A 16,848-nucleotide genomic window follows, 5' to 3' on the forward strand; every position below is an offset into this window, starting at 1 on the left:
GTTGGGACAGGTAGTAATAAGAGGCCGGAAAAGTTACATGTACATAAAAGGAACAGCTGGAGGACCAATTTGCAACTTATTAGGTCAATTGGCAACATGATTGGGTATAAAAAGAGCCTCTCAGTGTGGCAGTGTCTCTGAAGTCAAGATGGGCCGAGGATCACCAATTCCCCCAATGCTGTAGCAAAAAATAGTGGAGCAATATCAGAAAGTAGTCTCTCAGAGAAAAATTGCTAAGAGTTTGAAGTTATCATCATCTACAGTGCATAATATCATCCAAAGATTCAGAAAATCTGGTACAATCTCTGCAGAAGGGTCAAGGCTGGAAAACCGTACTGAATGCCCGTGATCTTCGGGCCCTTAGACGGCACTGCATCACATACAGGAATGCTACTGGAATGGAAATCACAACATGGGCTCAGGAATACTTCCAGAAAACATCGTTGGTGAACACAATCCACCGTATCATTCACCGTTGCGTGTTAAAACTCTATAGATTTTAGAAAAAGGAAGCCATATCTAAACATGATCCAGAAGTGCAGGCGTTTTCTCTGGGCCAAGGCTCGTTTAAAATGGACTGTAGCAAAGTGGAAAACTGTTCTCTGGTCAGACGCCATGTCATCTAGACAAAAGAGGACAAGGACAACCTAAGTTGTTATCAGCGCTCAGTTCAGAAGCCTGCATCTCTGATAGTATGGGGTTGCATGAGTGCATGTGGCATGAGCAGCTTACACATCTGGAAAGGCACAATCAATGCTGAAAGGTTTATCCAAGTTCTAGAACAACATATGCTCCCATCCAGACGTCGTCTCTTACAGGGAAGACTTGGCATTTTCCAACATGACAATGCCAGACCACATACTGTATCAATTACAATATCATGGCTGCGCAGAAGAAGGATCCAGGTACTGAAATGGCCAGCCTGCAGTCCAGATCTTTCACCCATAGAAAACATTTGGTGTAACATAAAGAGGAAAATGCGACAAAGAAGACCTAAGACAGTTGAGCAACTAGAAGCCTGTATTAGACAAGAATGGGACAACATTCCTATTCCTAAACTTGAGCAACTTGTCTACTCAGTTTGCAGACTGTTATAAAAAGAAGAGGGGATGCCACACAGTGGTAAACATGGCCTTGTCCCAATTTTTTTGAGATGTGTTGATGCCATGAAATCTAAAATCAACTTATTGTTCTCTTAAAATTATACATTTTCTCAGTTTAAACATTTGATATGTCATTTAGTATTCTGAATAAAATATTGAAATTTGAAACTTCCACATCATTGCATTCTGTTTTTATTCACAATTTTTATATTGTCTCAACTTTTTTGGAATCGGGTTTGTGGATTCTAGGAATGGTACTAACCAGGGGACCAAGTCCGGCCTGACGCAGGTGGACCGCTCACACATCCCTGTCTGTTGCACACAGGAACTGTAAAATTGTACTCCTCATAGGCCTTCAGTCCTCTTGCCGTGTAACTCTGCTCCTGTGCTGATCCACTGTACAGCACCTAAAACATGAAAACATACAACAAGTACAGTTCAAAACATATAGAAATAGTTATAGATAAACACAGCACTAATAATCGCAAGCACACAATTTCACACTAAAAGATGAAACTGTTTTTAGACACTTAAACTAAGACAACAAAGTCAGAGTCAAGGTCTATTTGTTATAATTTAAACCATGGTGCTCACATGGACACTGCAAGTTTCAATCAAGTTCACATAATTTGTCTCCTTCTCCCCATTTTCTGTCTTTTCTCAACTGAACATACAACAAAAGAGAAGAACTTAAAACTGTTATTCATCATAACAAGTCAACTGCAATTAAGCTAACCTTTATGAAAATATAGTCAGTTACACTAGAAGACCTGCCCTGTAAAAAAAGTTTTCTATCAAATTTAACGTCAAAACACACCCACACACACAAAACAGGCAGCTGTGTTTTACAACAATTTGCTAAATAAATGGTTTTTCCCAATTTTTCAAGGTAAAGAGAGGAACAAACTAGAAAAGTATGTTTGATTATGTCCTCAGATTGCTCAGCTGTATAATAAGGCAGAATAATAAAATGTAAAAAAAAGAAAAGAAAAAAAGGGTGATGTAGCATTTAGAAAAGCTGTTTTGAAAACAGCAGAACAGTACTCAGTAAGTAGGCCTACATGCAATATTTAAGCAACTGATCATGTCAGTGGGAGTTCACATGGTACACATGTAGACACACAGCACAAAGATCAAACCTTCAGAGCTTTCAATACCTGCCTGACCTGACATATTTATAAAAAAAAAATCATATCTGCAGGTTACTGATTGAAAACACCATCAATGCTAACATACACTTATCAAACTAATTAAGATCTAAGATAATGAAATCCAATTAAAAAGAGGATTGTTCAGGAAAGTAATCTCAAAAAACATCCTTGAAACATTTTCCACGAAGACAGGAAAGGTGATCCTTATGGAAAACAGTGCTTTAAATACAGACTAACATGCGGAAGACGGCACTCCTTTAACCTTTAAAGGTTTGCTACCCGAACGAAGACAAAAAAAAAAAAAAAAGATTCACATGAGTAATAGTGGAGACCTTTTTGGACAGTTCAGCCCATGCCACATGCATACTGGGACACAAGGTACAGGCTATGGATATATAAAAATAGACAGAAATGAAGGTTACTGGGGATAAATGGAAACTTGCAGCTTTCTTTATCAATACAGCAACACATATCAATGGATATCAACACATAAAACTGGAGAAATAGGAAGTGTTCTGTGTGGTAAAGTATAAAACAATATAGCTTCAAAGCAGTGTGCCAACACATCAGTATATTCTGGCAGTGACCCTTTTATATATATAAAAAGTTGTATGTGCTGAAATGGATACCTGTGTTACTATAGGTGGAGCATATGGGTTGGACATTTGTTCTTGGTGAAGGTTGACTCTGTACTCAGTCACTTCGCCCCTGACGTCTTTGTCCTGTGGCGTCTCCCAGCTCACTCTGAGTAAGGACGAGGACACAGGGGACACACGAGGAGAGGGCATGTACTCTGGCACTGTGGAGCAGCACAAATAATTCATCAAAACAATAAAACCTTTTCTTAATCAGCATTTTTGTCTTGCTATCCAGCAAATTAATTTGCTTGAGACGAAAATTTAGGGTTTTTATTTGTCAGTTTACATGTTTGCTTTGTTTTTAGAGAATACTGCAATTAAGTTTCTTAGTTTAGTTTTTTATCATTTTAAGCATAAACCTAACAAAATGTAACAAACAAACAAATCAATAAGACTTGTTGGATAGGGTAAAAAAAATGTATATATATTGATGGAAAATAATGGGAAAATAATAAACAAACAAACAAATTAATACTGGGAAAACACTGACAACATTTTATTCCATTCTTCCATTTGGGAAGCATTTTTATTTGTTAATACTGGCAAACTGATTCTGCTCTACACTGTTTAAACCTGACTTATTTCAAACAGCTGTTGGGTTATCCTTTTAACACAACCTTTGACAAGGAAATCCGCATCTTGTCAAAAACATAGTGAGAAATAAAAATAGTAAAGTACACCTCATTCCAAGTGTCAAAATATAGAGAGGAAGTTGACAGAAACACTACATGGAACTTCAGCTGTCTTCTTTTGAAATAAAATAGAAATAATGGAAGGGCTCCTTCCTGTGATGCACTTGTGGTGAAAATGTATCCCACATAAACAATCCCTCACATGTTTATGCTAATTCCCAGTTTCCGTTTTTCAGGAACTGTCATTCTATGCTGTAACACTAGCCACCGATTCTTTCTCTGCTTAATAAGCATCTCCTCAAAATCAATTCTCCAGGGCTTCCATCTAAATAAAGACAGAAGATGCAGGATTTTCTCTGTGGAATGGAGCCATGTTTGTGGCCTATGAAATGCAATACTTGTTTATTTCAAACGGTTTTGAGTGTTGTTCAAGATAATTTGTTTCATAATCTCTTCGGATATTAAACAAAATGAAAAGAGCCATCCAAAACCAAAACGTAATACACAGTTTCATATCATTTTATAGTTATAATCACCACAGTTAAGTAAAAAAAAAACAACTTTAAATGGCTTTGTTTGATAGCACAAAGTGCGTTCGACTGACCTCCAACTGCATTTCGCCCCATGGCCCACTCTGACAGGGTACTGCCGGCCATGTTAACTGTGAGCACTCTGAAGTGGTAGGTGGAAAAGGATTCTAGATTGGACAAAACTGCAAAACTGCAAAAACTGCAAAAACTACTCTCAGGCGGGTTTAGAGCGTTCTCACTGGCCGAACTCATCGACAGCCGTGGGTTCAGCCAGCCATTACTGAGGAAAACCCTTTGCTCTAGACCATAACTGGTGGCGTTTCTCCGCGACTTATTCACCAGATGCATAAAAAGCTAATACCTGATAATTACACCTGGAGAGAGAAAGAAAGAGATGCATGAAACATACATAGGCCAGTACCTTCTTCCACAATCTCTTATTAAGCCTCAGACAGAAGCAGATGATATTGAGATGTAAAACTGGCAATTGACAATACACAATTACAGCTGCTGCATGAAATTATGTAGAAAAGAGAGGCAGACAGAGAGAATCAGATAGGCACAATTAAACGGAGAGGAAATTCATTGAGAGAATCCTCTAAGGGCACTTTATAATGGTCCGTGTTAATGAGCTAATTTGGCAAAAAGCATGATAACTGGCATTAAAAGTCATTGATATACAGAGGGCTATTTTGCGACGCTTTCAATGGCGTGAGGCACAATACATAATTGTATGCAGCAATCAACTGTTTTAAATGTGAAATGTTTCTTTGCGGCGCGCAGTCCCATCAGTTTATATTGCGAAATGAAGCATGGGCTGAGGCTTAATCAAGCCTCTTGGTTGTAGATTAAAGTTCGTAAGGAATTAATTTTCATCCCGGCTGAGATCAAATGGCATCTCTATAATAGTATTTCTCATTATTGTAATGATGTAGCTGGAGACGGCTAAAAAGGAAACTACGGCAGAGTGGAAGAGCAATTCAGCTCTGCCGTATGCATTTAAGAATTACTGTTAAATGAAATCATGTCTAACAATTTTACTACTCCCTATAAATAAAACAGGAGAGAGACATTTGGCGTCTGATCTGAATGTTTAAATGAAAAAGACATTACTTTCAACAAGTTTATCATCTAGTACTGTTTCAGTGTGGGGTTAAGAAGTCAAAAGCTGATTTTATTTTAATTAATTTAATTTCTTTCAGCATATTAGATCTGGTGGAAGACAAAAACAGATGCAGAATGGGGGTAAAAAGTACCATAAAAACATATGTAAAAATCTGGGCTAGTGATCATTTTAACAACAAGAACATAACATGTACCCTATGAATATTTAAAATGGTTTGTATATGACATTCTCAACCAGGAGGCTGGGGCCCACTGGGGGGCCTCATCAAACAAGGGAGCCGCAGGATGACTTAAAACGATTAAAAAATAAATAAAAATAAAAAATATATATCCTTTTTTTCAATCCTCAAAAACTGTCATTTAAAACATCTGGACCCCAAAATATTTGTGGTTCATTAATTGGTATACTGATTATTTCCGGTTTCAAAAAAGTTCGAAAACAAGCAGCTTTGTCATAATTACAGCAGCACATACTAAAATATTAAAAAAATATTATTGTAGCTTACATGAGGGGCCCACAGATATTGTTTTGGACAGTGGGGGCCTTCAAGACAAAAAGGTTTAGAACTGCTGTACATATGCTTGTTTTAATGTGGGCTGCCTATTTTTCAAAGTGCCCCTGTAAAAAATAATCTAAAACAGGAAGAAATGCTCTAAGTCTGTCAATACCATTAGGTAACACTGGAGGTTCCCAGTCCACTTTGAGTTGAGATGACCCTTAGGTAGTGATTGTTGGGTGCAGGCTGCTGCTGAGGAGGTCTCTGAGGGGTAAGTATGATCAGACTCTCGCTGCGAGTGCAGCCTCCGTTAGTGCAAGCCTGCAAACTGAAGATGTATCGAGTAAAGGGTTGCAGCTCCTCAGCGGTAGCCTCTGTTTGAAGTCCTGTGTACTGAATCCTCTCTTCTCCGGTCAGATCATGTATCGAACTCAGGTTAAAGCTGTCCACTGGACCAGTGGTGTTTAAAGGCTCCGTACAGTTAAAGGAGGCACTGGTGGGCTTGGCTCGACCCACAAGGGTTGATTGGAGTTCTTCTTGCTCAGATACAGCAGACAGAGTGCGTAAGCTGAGCGTGGCACTGCTGGTGTTAGCACGGATATTGGTGATGAGCTGGTAAGAGTATGCCGTGTAAGGAGACTAATCAGCATCTGTGTAATGCATAGTTACTGCGTGAGAAAGAGAACAAGGACTGCTGTCAAACTAATTGTAGTACTGATAACAATATGTTAATTATCAATTAATTAACAATAACATTTAAAAGTTGGGGGTCAGTAAGATAAAAATAAAAAATAAAATAAATTTAAAAAAGCCTCTAATGCTCACAAAAGCTGCATTTACAGTATTTGATTAAAAAAGTACAGTAAAAACAGTGATATTGAGAAATATTAAAATATCTGTTTTCTATTTGAATAGTTTTTAAAATGTAGCTATTTAATTCTCATTGTAATTTGCTTGTTTTATGCTCAAGAAAAATGTATTTTTATTATCAATGTTGAAAAAAGTTGCTGCTTAATATTTTGTGGAAACCATGATACATTTTTTTCAGGATTCTTTGATGAACATTTCAAACAAAAAGCAATTATTGGTAATAAAAAAAATTCTGTAATGTTATAAATTGAATGAATAAAGGTATTAATTTTAATAATTAAACCACAACTTTTGAATGCTAGTGTACATAATTGTTGAAAAAAAGCAAATTTAAACCTTTTTAATGCACATGTGCCATGTTCTTAGAATTGTACTCTGTTTTCATGTTTATTATTATATAATTTAATTGTTATTATTTTCTTCAAGTTTCAATTGAATTACATTTTTAAAATGTCATGAGGTGTCATCAAGTATTAAATAATAATATATTTTCCCCACACTTTCAATGTGAGTGTACACATTTTTGTTTTTATTTTTTTAACAAATATCATTAATAATTCATAAAAATGTTTTTGGGCATGAACACCAACATTTACTAATCTTACATTGTCATAAAAAGGTCAACTCGACACGGTTATGAGTGTCTGCAAGCGGTCTGGGAAGCATTGAGTTGGGGCCCTGGTAATCAGTACTGGTTTTACCCCCAGTCCGATCCCCCTGAGTTCAGAACCTGGCCGAAGGGAGAAGACTGCTGCTGGAGATCTGAACAGGACTGGGAAAGTGTAAGCCGATACATATTGGTGATAAATCTGCATTGTGAAATAGAACTAAAGAAGTGGAAGACACAAGGTTAAAGCACCAAAGCCGCTAGCTAACAGGGAAAATGGACTATCAATATAGTAGAGCAACAATCATTTGTTACAAGTAAAAATGCTAACTTAATAAAAACACTGTATGGAGGGGCACATTAGGGCTTTAAGAGTCTCCGTAAGGTTAAGTGCTGTATGCTCCAAACACATACAGACCCATAAACAGGTCACCTTACAGTATACACGCTTAATGTTTATAATGTAGATATGCACTGAACCTAGGAATGGCATAAGATCATGAGAGAGATATATATCTATATTAAATAGAAATGTTCAGCTAAAACATAAGGATGCAACATGATTAAATCTGAGTGTCAGCTCCTGGGCAAGTATTTTGAATAAAGTATGTAATAAATTCCACAGTCCAACGTTAATACCACAGCAATTGAGTGACGGCAGTGAGTTCTGACCTTAGGTATGCCTCTCTTGCATTAAACTTACAAAGCAATTTGACTATATTGTGGAAATCTGCATTTAAATTACAGTCACTACAATAAAGAAACTCTGTGATGTGATCTATAAGAGGCATTTTCCTGTTTTTGAGCCAAATGGAGTGTTGAGCCAAAGGATTTTAAAATGTAACTACTAAAGTAGGGACTTCGGTTCAAATAAAGCTCCTTAAAATTATATGGTTTGATTTTTCTTTTATATGTTAAAATATTTCCTACTGAAACCATAGGCTGGAATATATCAAAGGGCTTGTCCTTTTATTAGCTGATAGCCTTTCATGAATGCCAAATTTCGATATCATAGGATAATGCTGATTAGAAATAAATGTTATATGTAAATGTTAAATGTTATCTGTATATGTTATTTAATGTTAAAAACATTATCAATGATGAAAAGTTCAGTGTCATTTAAATGTATTTGTATTGCTCTATGTATCATTATGCTTATATTCACAATAGATAAATATTTTATTTTTTATTCATCATTGTTATTGTTAACTAAAACTATAAACAAGTATTTAAATTTTTTTATGAAAATAACAAATGTTGCCTTGGCAAATAAGTTAAATAAAATAAACTTGGTTTTCAGTGATAAAATCACTACTACTGAAGTACTAAAAAAGAAAAATATTTTAAAGAATAAAAAATAAATAAAAAAAATATATATAAAAAATTTAAAATAATACTTAAAAAATAAAATTTAAATGAAAACTTAAATGCTGTAATAAAAAGAAAAGCTAATTCAAAATATATAAAATAACGCCTCTATTAATTCATATTTAAAGTATTGATTCAGACCTTAATGCAGCCCACCATGTGACTGGCTCCCTCCACATAGATGTCACATTTATCTCCAGTCACATAAGGCTTGCACATACACTGCCCTGTCTGGGGGTGGCACGTGCCATTGAATCCCCTAACAGGATAACATCCACACGGCTCACACCTAGACACATGGAGATCACAAGAGACACAAAAACCATTTTCATAAGATAAAAAACAGTATCACTTCTTGTGACATTGTCCATGTCTATAGAGGACATGAAATCAGGCAATTAACCAAGAGTAACAAGTCCAGCTGTATTTACAAAAAACTGTAATTCTCTCTCCAGCTAGCTGAGATGAAGAGTTGCAAAAATTGAATGTGTGCGTGTTAGTGCATGTGTTACTGTGAGGGGGTGGGGGGGGGGTGCACTTTGACTAAATGGAGGCATTCACAGATGCACCTGTCAGTGACACTTCTGAGAGGGGTGTAGGGGATGGAGGAGGAAATGCCCTGAGGGGCCAGCAGCGGGTGATGTGGGGGCCAAGCGCCTGACACCCTCGAAAGCAGTTGATAAAAGCCACAGACTCTTAATGAGCTGAAAATTTGTTCTGTCAACTACAGGGGCGTTTTGGGCTAAACCACCCGTTTCCCAATGTGGTTCGACCTTGACTCCTCGGAAAGAGACAGTGAACTTTTTTGCTCTTCGTCATGCACAAACGAAGCTAATTGAGGTATCAAATTCTTTGATCAGGACCAATATTGCTAAGTTCCACATGCTTACATTCTCCATATTTGAAATACACTTATAGCTTGCAGCTATCAAAGTAAATGACTCCAGATTGCGCCTCAACGTTTGTCTGGAACAGGTGTTGCAAGTAGAGCTGGAAAGTTTGCTGTCAAGAAATTAAGCAAGTTTGACTAGCAAAAGGTAAAAACAGTGAGCAGATATGACCTACACTTCTGTAAAATAAAACTTGCTTTTCCCCGCCAAGGTTAAATGATTAGCCAAGCACCACTTTCCATGTAGCCTATGCCTGTCATTTGCTGTGATGGCTAATCTTCCCTAACCATATTGTGGGTTTTTAACTACCTCTATTAGGTGGTCTGCAGCGAACAACCCAATATAAGAAAACAAAATAAGATGCATCATCTTATTGATTCCAGGGCGGACAAATGAGTTTATAATATTTAGATAAAGAAATCTTTATTGTGTAGGATCTCCTGATGCAGTTCAAGCTTCCCCTCTAATCAGTTTAAATAGTTCATTTTTCATCCTTACCAGGCGAACGAGTGCAGCTGGATGGATTGCGTATGCAGTGATCTGTCACGACTCGTATGGATTAACAATTTGTGATGTCCGGTAGCCCTGTTGTTGATGCATCGAAAACACGCGCTCATGCTATTTGCATCTCACCAGCCAACAATTAATGTTCTCCCTGCCTACTGTGCATCCCAAAATCATATTTTTTATTTTGAGGGGGAAAACGCTTAAAAGATAAACGATGGTTGATATGGGAAGCGTTGACGATGTCTCCCACTGTTCCTTTTATTCACCCAGCGTGGCTGGAGTAGTTAAATATCTCCTGCAAGCCTTCAGGAAGGTCATTCAATGAGACTTCAACCAAACCAAGACTTAAATATAACAATCATCAAAAGAAAATCTGCCGTGTGTAGGAAATGGAGAAAAAAAAAAAAGAAGAAGAAAAATAATTTTCCAATCCACTGACTCTCGAGAATGCCAAGTTTTCCATCCCCAACTTAGGCCATATGTTCAAGCTGGGGAGCTGCTTTGGAGTATATCATTAAGACAGCTAACATATGATGTATTTACAACCTAATTGATGTATCCAACAAATCAACTATGCAGAGAGTGTTAAAATGCAGCCTCGTTTAGAGGCGGGAGACTTTAATGGTTAATTTGACCTTCGCTGGCTCTGTCTGAACCTGTGGGCCAGTAAGCAGCTAACTGGCTCAGATCGCTATGAAAAGTGATGTGCATGATTTTCTAAATGGGCTTTATTCACTAGTGTTCAGTCTCAGTGATGGGAGGGAGGTCTGGAGTCATTTTCGACAATGATTTACACTGTTCTTTTTAACTTGAAGATATATCTTGCTGCATGGTAATAAATGAAAACGTCTTTCTAGAACATGACCGAAATAAAGGTGTTGGACCATGGCACTGACCTGCCATCACTTGGATTAAAGCCAAAGAAGAGATCCTGGCACAGGTCACATCTGCAACCGGTCAGTGATGGGTGAGCACACACACATTGCCCAGAGTGGGAAGCACACACCTGCCCCACAGCTCCGACCGAGTGACATTCACACACTTCACACTCGCTGAGCCCCTCCTCAGACAGGAAGAAACCTGCATGATGCGGAAAAACACAAACAGACTCCTTACGCATATTTTATTGTGAGATCGCATTTACTTCCTCTTTTGCTATCATCATGAAATAAATAAATAAAGTAAAATACATCAATTCAAGTTCAATTCAATTCAATTCAATTCAATTTCAATTCAAGTTTATTTGTATAGCGCTTTTTACAATACAAATCGTTACAAAGCAACTTTACAGAAAATTATGTTTCTACAATATTTAGTAGTAGCTAGTAGTTTGTGCACGTTTGACAGGATTTTAGAAAAATAAAAATAATAATAATAATAGTAATAATAATACAAGACGTAGTCAGCTAGATGATGAACTATCAATATTATTAATTAATAGTAATTATATGATGCAGTCACACATTTAGCACTAATTGTTAGTTCTGTTTGTTGATTCAAGGTTAGGATCATCTGGGGTCCTCTGAGGGTCAGCATCATCTCTTCTCAGGTGTTCTGGATCCAGACTGGAGCTTGTGTAACTCCTAGTTACCACGGGATGTTAATCCCGTGGCAAAACATAGAAACAAAATAGAGACATCATTAGCATAGCTGCTGAAACTGAAGTAAAATTATTTTAACCCAAGCTAAAGAATAAAAATGCAGATGCAACTACACTCACAATTTAAGAGATACATTATTCGAATGCTTGGCGAAAGAGATGCGTTTTTAATCTAGATTTAAACAGAGAGAGTGTGCCTGAACCCCGAACATTATCAGGAAGGCTATTCCAGAGTTTGGGAGCCAAATGTGAAAAAGCGTTTTGTGACCTTAGGGTGCGTGATGGGTTGTAGCGTGGTAGAAGGCTAGTTAGGTACGCAGGAGCTAAACCATTTAGGGCCTTATAGGTAAGTAATGATAATTTGTAACTGATACAGAACTTAATAGGTAGCCAGTGCAGAGACTGTAAAATTGGGGTAATATGATCATATTTTCTTGACCTGGTAAGGACTCTAGCTGCTGCATTTTGGACTACCTGTAGCTTGCTTATTGACGAAGCAGGACAACCACCAAGAAGTGCATTACAATAGTCCAGTCTAGAGGTCATGAATGCATGAACTAGCTTTTCTGCATCAGAAACAGATAACATGTTTCGTAGCTTGGCAATGTTTCTAAGATGGAAGAATGCAGTTTTTGTAACATTGGAAATATGATTTTCAAAAGACAAATTGCTGTCTAATATAACACCCAGATTTCTGACTGTAGAGGAAGTAACAGTACATCCGTCTAGTTGCAGATTGTAATCTACAAGATTCTGTGTGGTGTTTTTTGGTCCAATAATTAATATCTCTGTCTTATCCGAATTTAATTGGAGAAAATTATTTGTCATACAATCTTTTACATTTTTAACACACTCTGTTAGCTTAGATAATTGGGAAGTTTCATCTGGTCTCGTTGAGATATATAGCTGAGTATCATCAGCATAACAGTGGAAGCTAATTCCGTATTTTCTAATAATATTACCAAGGGGCAACATGTATATTGAAAATAGAAGGGGACCTAGGACGGATCCTTGTGGCACTCCATATTTTACTGATGATAAATGAGATGACACCCCATTTAAGTAAACAAAATGGTAGCGATCGGACAGGTAGGATCTAAACCATCTTAGAGCCTGCCCTTGAATACCTGTATAGTTTTGTAATCGATCTATGAGTATGTCATGATCTATGGTGTCGAACGCAGCACTAAGATCAAGTAAGACTAGAAATGAGATGCAGCCTTGATCTGAAGCAAGAAGCAGGTCATTTGTAATTTTAACAAGTGCAGTTTCTGTGCTGTGGTGGGGCCTGAAACCTGACTGAAATTCTTCATACAGATCATTTTTATGCAGGAAGGTGCTCAATTGAGCAGACACAACTTTTTCTAATATTTTAGACATAAATGGAAGATTTGAAATAGGCCTATAATTTGCCAGTCTACTAGGATCTAGTTTTGGTTTCTTAATAAGAGGCTTGATAACCGCCAGCTTGAATGGTTTTGGGACGTGACCTAAAGATAACGACGAGTTAATGATATTGAGAAGTGGTTCTTCGGCTACAGGTAACAGCTCTTTTAGTAATTTAGTGGGTACAGGATCTAATAAACATGTTGTTGGTTTAGATACAGTGATAAGTTTATTTAGCTCTTCCTGTCCTATATTTGTAAAGCACTGCAGTTTATCTTTGGGTGCGATGGATGAAACTGAAGTGTTAGACGCTGTAGAATCTACATTCGCTATTGTATTTCTAATGTTATCTATTTTATCAGTGAAGAAATTCATAAAGTCATTACTATTTAACGTTGGTGGAATATTTGAATCAGGTGGCGTCTGATAATTTGTTAATTTAGCCACTGTGCTAAATAAAAACCTTGGATTGTACATCTTTAAATATAATCCAAAAACCTTGGATTGGACATCTTTAAATATAATTCCCTTTGCCCTAGAGAACCCATATATATAATTTAAAAAATGTAAAAAAATAAAATAAAAGGCCTCTAATACAGAAAGAAATGTGTTTTTATATTTTTTACATTTAAGTTAGTTTTTAGGGAAATGTTGTAATATTGCAACGTTGGGCAGCAGAATTTCAGTGATTTTAGTCACTGTCTGAACAAATGTGAGAACATCTAAAGCAGGGATAGGCAACTTCGGTCCTGGAGGGCCACTGTCCTGCAGAGTTTAGCTCCAACACACATGACCACACATGAACAAGGCAATCAGTGTTTCTGCATTACTAGATAGATACAGGCAGGTGAGTTTTTATGAGGGCTGAAGCTAAACTTTGCAGGATAGGACCGGAGTTGCCTATCCCTGATCTAAAGGTTCATTTTGCAAGGTGAAATGCTTCTGTAACCCCATTGTAATAGTCTATATATGTATACACACTAATAATTACACAATAATGATAAATTACATCATGTTTTTATGAAAAATAAACATTTATTGCAAACAAACATATTCTGATTATATTTACAAAACCTGATGAACTAAATGAAAGCTTTAAAATATTCTTCATGACTTGACTTTAAAACTTTCTTCTCTTGCATCACAGTCCATCTCAAAGTCACTCTTTCTATTATGGACAGCATCAGTGATATCATAGACACATGATGAAATGGTCTTTCTTGGCTGGTGACATTCTGAAATGGAAAAAAATAAATTATTATTTTCCAGGCTAAAACTATCAGTGCAAATTGATCCCAAACATATTTACACATTTTAAAGAATTCACCCATTTACAGAATTAACCATTCCACAGAATTCACACAATACTGTTTGATAGCTTAATGTCCCCTTTACTTATCATGCTAAAAGCACTTATACCCCCCACATTCCAAAACATTATCACTCTCATTGTCTCTCATGCAGCAAGCAGATATTTGGGCAAACAAGCAAAGGACCAGTTAAATACATTTTATAAATGATAAGATACAGATAGTTTAAAATATTGCTACACAAATACTTAAAAAAATAAAAAAATAAAATCTTGACTGAATATCAAAATGGTAACAAAAAAGACATTTTAGCTTGTGAATGATCAAAAACAGTATGTTTCTATGAGTATTTTTCTTTTTTCACATGGAACAGATGTAATGTGTAAGGGGCACAGGCAAATGTTGCTACCCCTTTAACACACTTGGCAAAATTACAACACTGACATAAGCTCAAAATCTAAAATGATCAATGCATTGAACAATACCTTAATATCAACATGAACACATATTAATGATAATATTTTTAACATAAATAGATAATATAACTTTTTACTTACTTGAATGTAGATTTATTCAGTCCAGTAAAACAAGATTATGTGCTTTATGGGAAGTTTGCAGGTTGTGAGAGTTTATGGCCAGGTAAATAGGCCTATTTTAAAAAAATCTAATATCCAATAGCATTGCATGGTTGAAGAATAGGACCCATTAGTTCTGTAAATGTGGTCTTAAAGGAAAAAAACAAAAAAACAAAAACAAAACAAGAACACATGTGCAGCTTAATTTTAATCAAGCTAAAACTGATGTTGTAATATTACAAAAGTGAGCTTTACAGGGAAAATAAGAACTTTAGCATAGCTTTCAAAATAATTATTACAGAAATAAAGATTATACTTAAATGTGAACTGAATGTAATGTTTATGAACACTTAATTTCATGTTATTTACATATAAAATAAAATGTTTTTTAGTTTAAATATTTGCAATTTGTTGAACTTATACGATTTTTGACCAACCTAAATATGACCTACAGTAAATACATCTTAGTATGTAACTTCAAAATGACCTTTATTGTCTTGAAATATACACTTTTGTGTATGCAATGTATTTGTAATTTCAAATTTTTTATGATGAAATTGTAATTTAATACTTTTAAGATATATTAACTATAATTTTAACAGTATAGTTATTCAAAACAATTAAGTGCTATCAATTACATTCCTCGATGGAAACATAAAGATATATAGATCTATAGATATAGATATATAAATGAAAGTCAGTGGAGTCCAATGTTATTTTGAACCCCACTGACTTTAATCGCATGGCATTTTCAGCAGTTCCATAGTTCTAAGGAAGTCATACCATTTTGGAATGATATGAGGGTGAAGAAATTATAACAGAAACTTCATGTTTGGGTGAACTGTCCTCATTACAAAAAAAACACCTGCTCAGATATTCTGCCTATAATCTCCTTTTGGCCTTCGTAGAAAAGTCAAGTAGGTATTAATTTTTGAGTGAAATGTTCCTTTAAGATTGTCCTAGTCTACTTTCTGTCTATATCTTCTTAAGAATAAAGTATGAGTTGAATCTCAAGGGCTCCGTCAAGCACCTGCACGCATCAATCAGACAGGGGGCGCTGAGTTTGAGATGTTTCAATCACAGGCTGCTTCCCCTCCGGTGAAATACGACAGAGTGGCTCCGTGAGGGGAGCCGGGGGAGGGCCTGCAGAAACACAGTCATCAGTCCCCCACCCTCCTCCAAATGGATCTCCCCCCGCTCCCTGTGCTTTCAATTTACTCCTGCCAGTCCCACTCTCCGTACACATGCTTTATGTGCCGGCATGGGCGGCCGAGGCTCTGGTGAGCAGCAGGTACGCCTGCATTAATTCATCATGTGTGGAGGGGCACAAGCTAGGGGAGGGCTGGCCGTACATCCTTGTCTGGTTATCGTGCGAGCTCAGCGCCCTCATATCATATGCATAGGCTCATTGGAGAATGTTGGGAAGCATGGTTCCCTTGCTGGAAAAATAGCCTAGACCAGATGCAAGTTAAAAAAATGTTTTGGCCATTTTCATAATGGTTTGACTGGTTACCTAACATGTCTAACTTTGAAAAAGAAATTTGCTTAGCTGTTCTGAATACACACTTGTAGTGTACTTCAGATCTTAAAAATATATTTACCAAAAAATGTACTATTAATAATGAAATAAAAGGCCACTTAAGTGTACCTAAAGACAATACACTTTCATACTTTCACACACTTAAAAAATGCACTTTGTAATATATAAAATTAAATGTTTTACTGTAAAGTACTTTTTAAAGCATTGTTTTATTAATATTTTTGTTTTGCTTTAAAGTAAACGTATTTTGATGTTTGATTAAACATCAAATATTTTATTATAATTGTAACTGTAGTGTTAGTACAATTTTATATTTAAAGTTATATAGTTATAGTTAATATAGTATAGTTATATAGTTAATATATTCTACCTTTACTACACTGCAACTTAATTACAAATGCATATGTCTATTTCTGTTGACATATTCTGTGTTGAAATAGGAAGTGTATGTGGGACATATGGAGTCCTAAAACCCATTAATAAGTTTTCATTTTTGCTTTCATTTTCCTGAAGTCAACA

The 16,848-nt window shown here is 36.2% G+C and overlaps 1 pseudogene; it reads right to left on the reverse strand.

Annotated features, from left to right (window-relative positions):
* The window catches only part of LOC132113384 (usherin-like), a 219,745-nt pseudogene that overhangs the window by 174,916 nt on the left and 27,981 nt on the right, over positions 1-16,848 (reverse strand).

The sequence above is a fragment of the Carassius carassius genome, chromosome 32 (genome assembly GCF_963082965.1).
Source record: "Carassius carassius chromosome 32, fCarCar2.1, whole genome shotgun sequence".
NCBI lineage: Eukaryota > Metazoa > Chordata > Actinopteri > Cypriniformes > Cyprinidae > Carassius > Carassius carassius.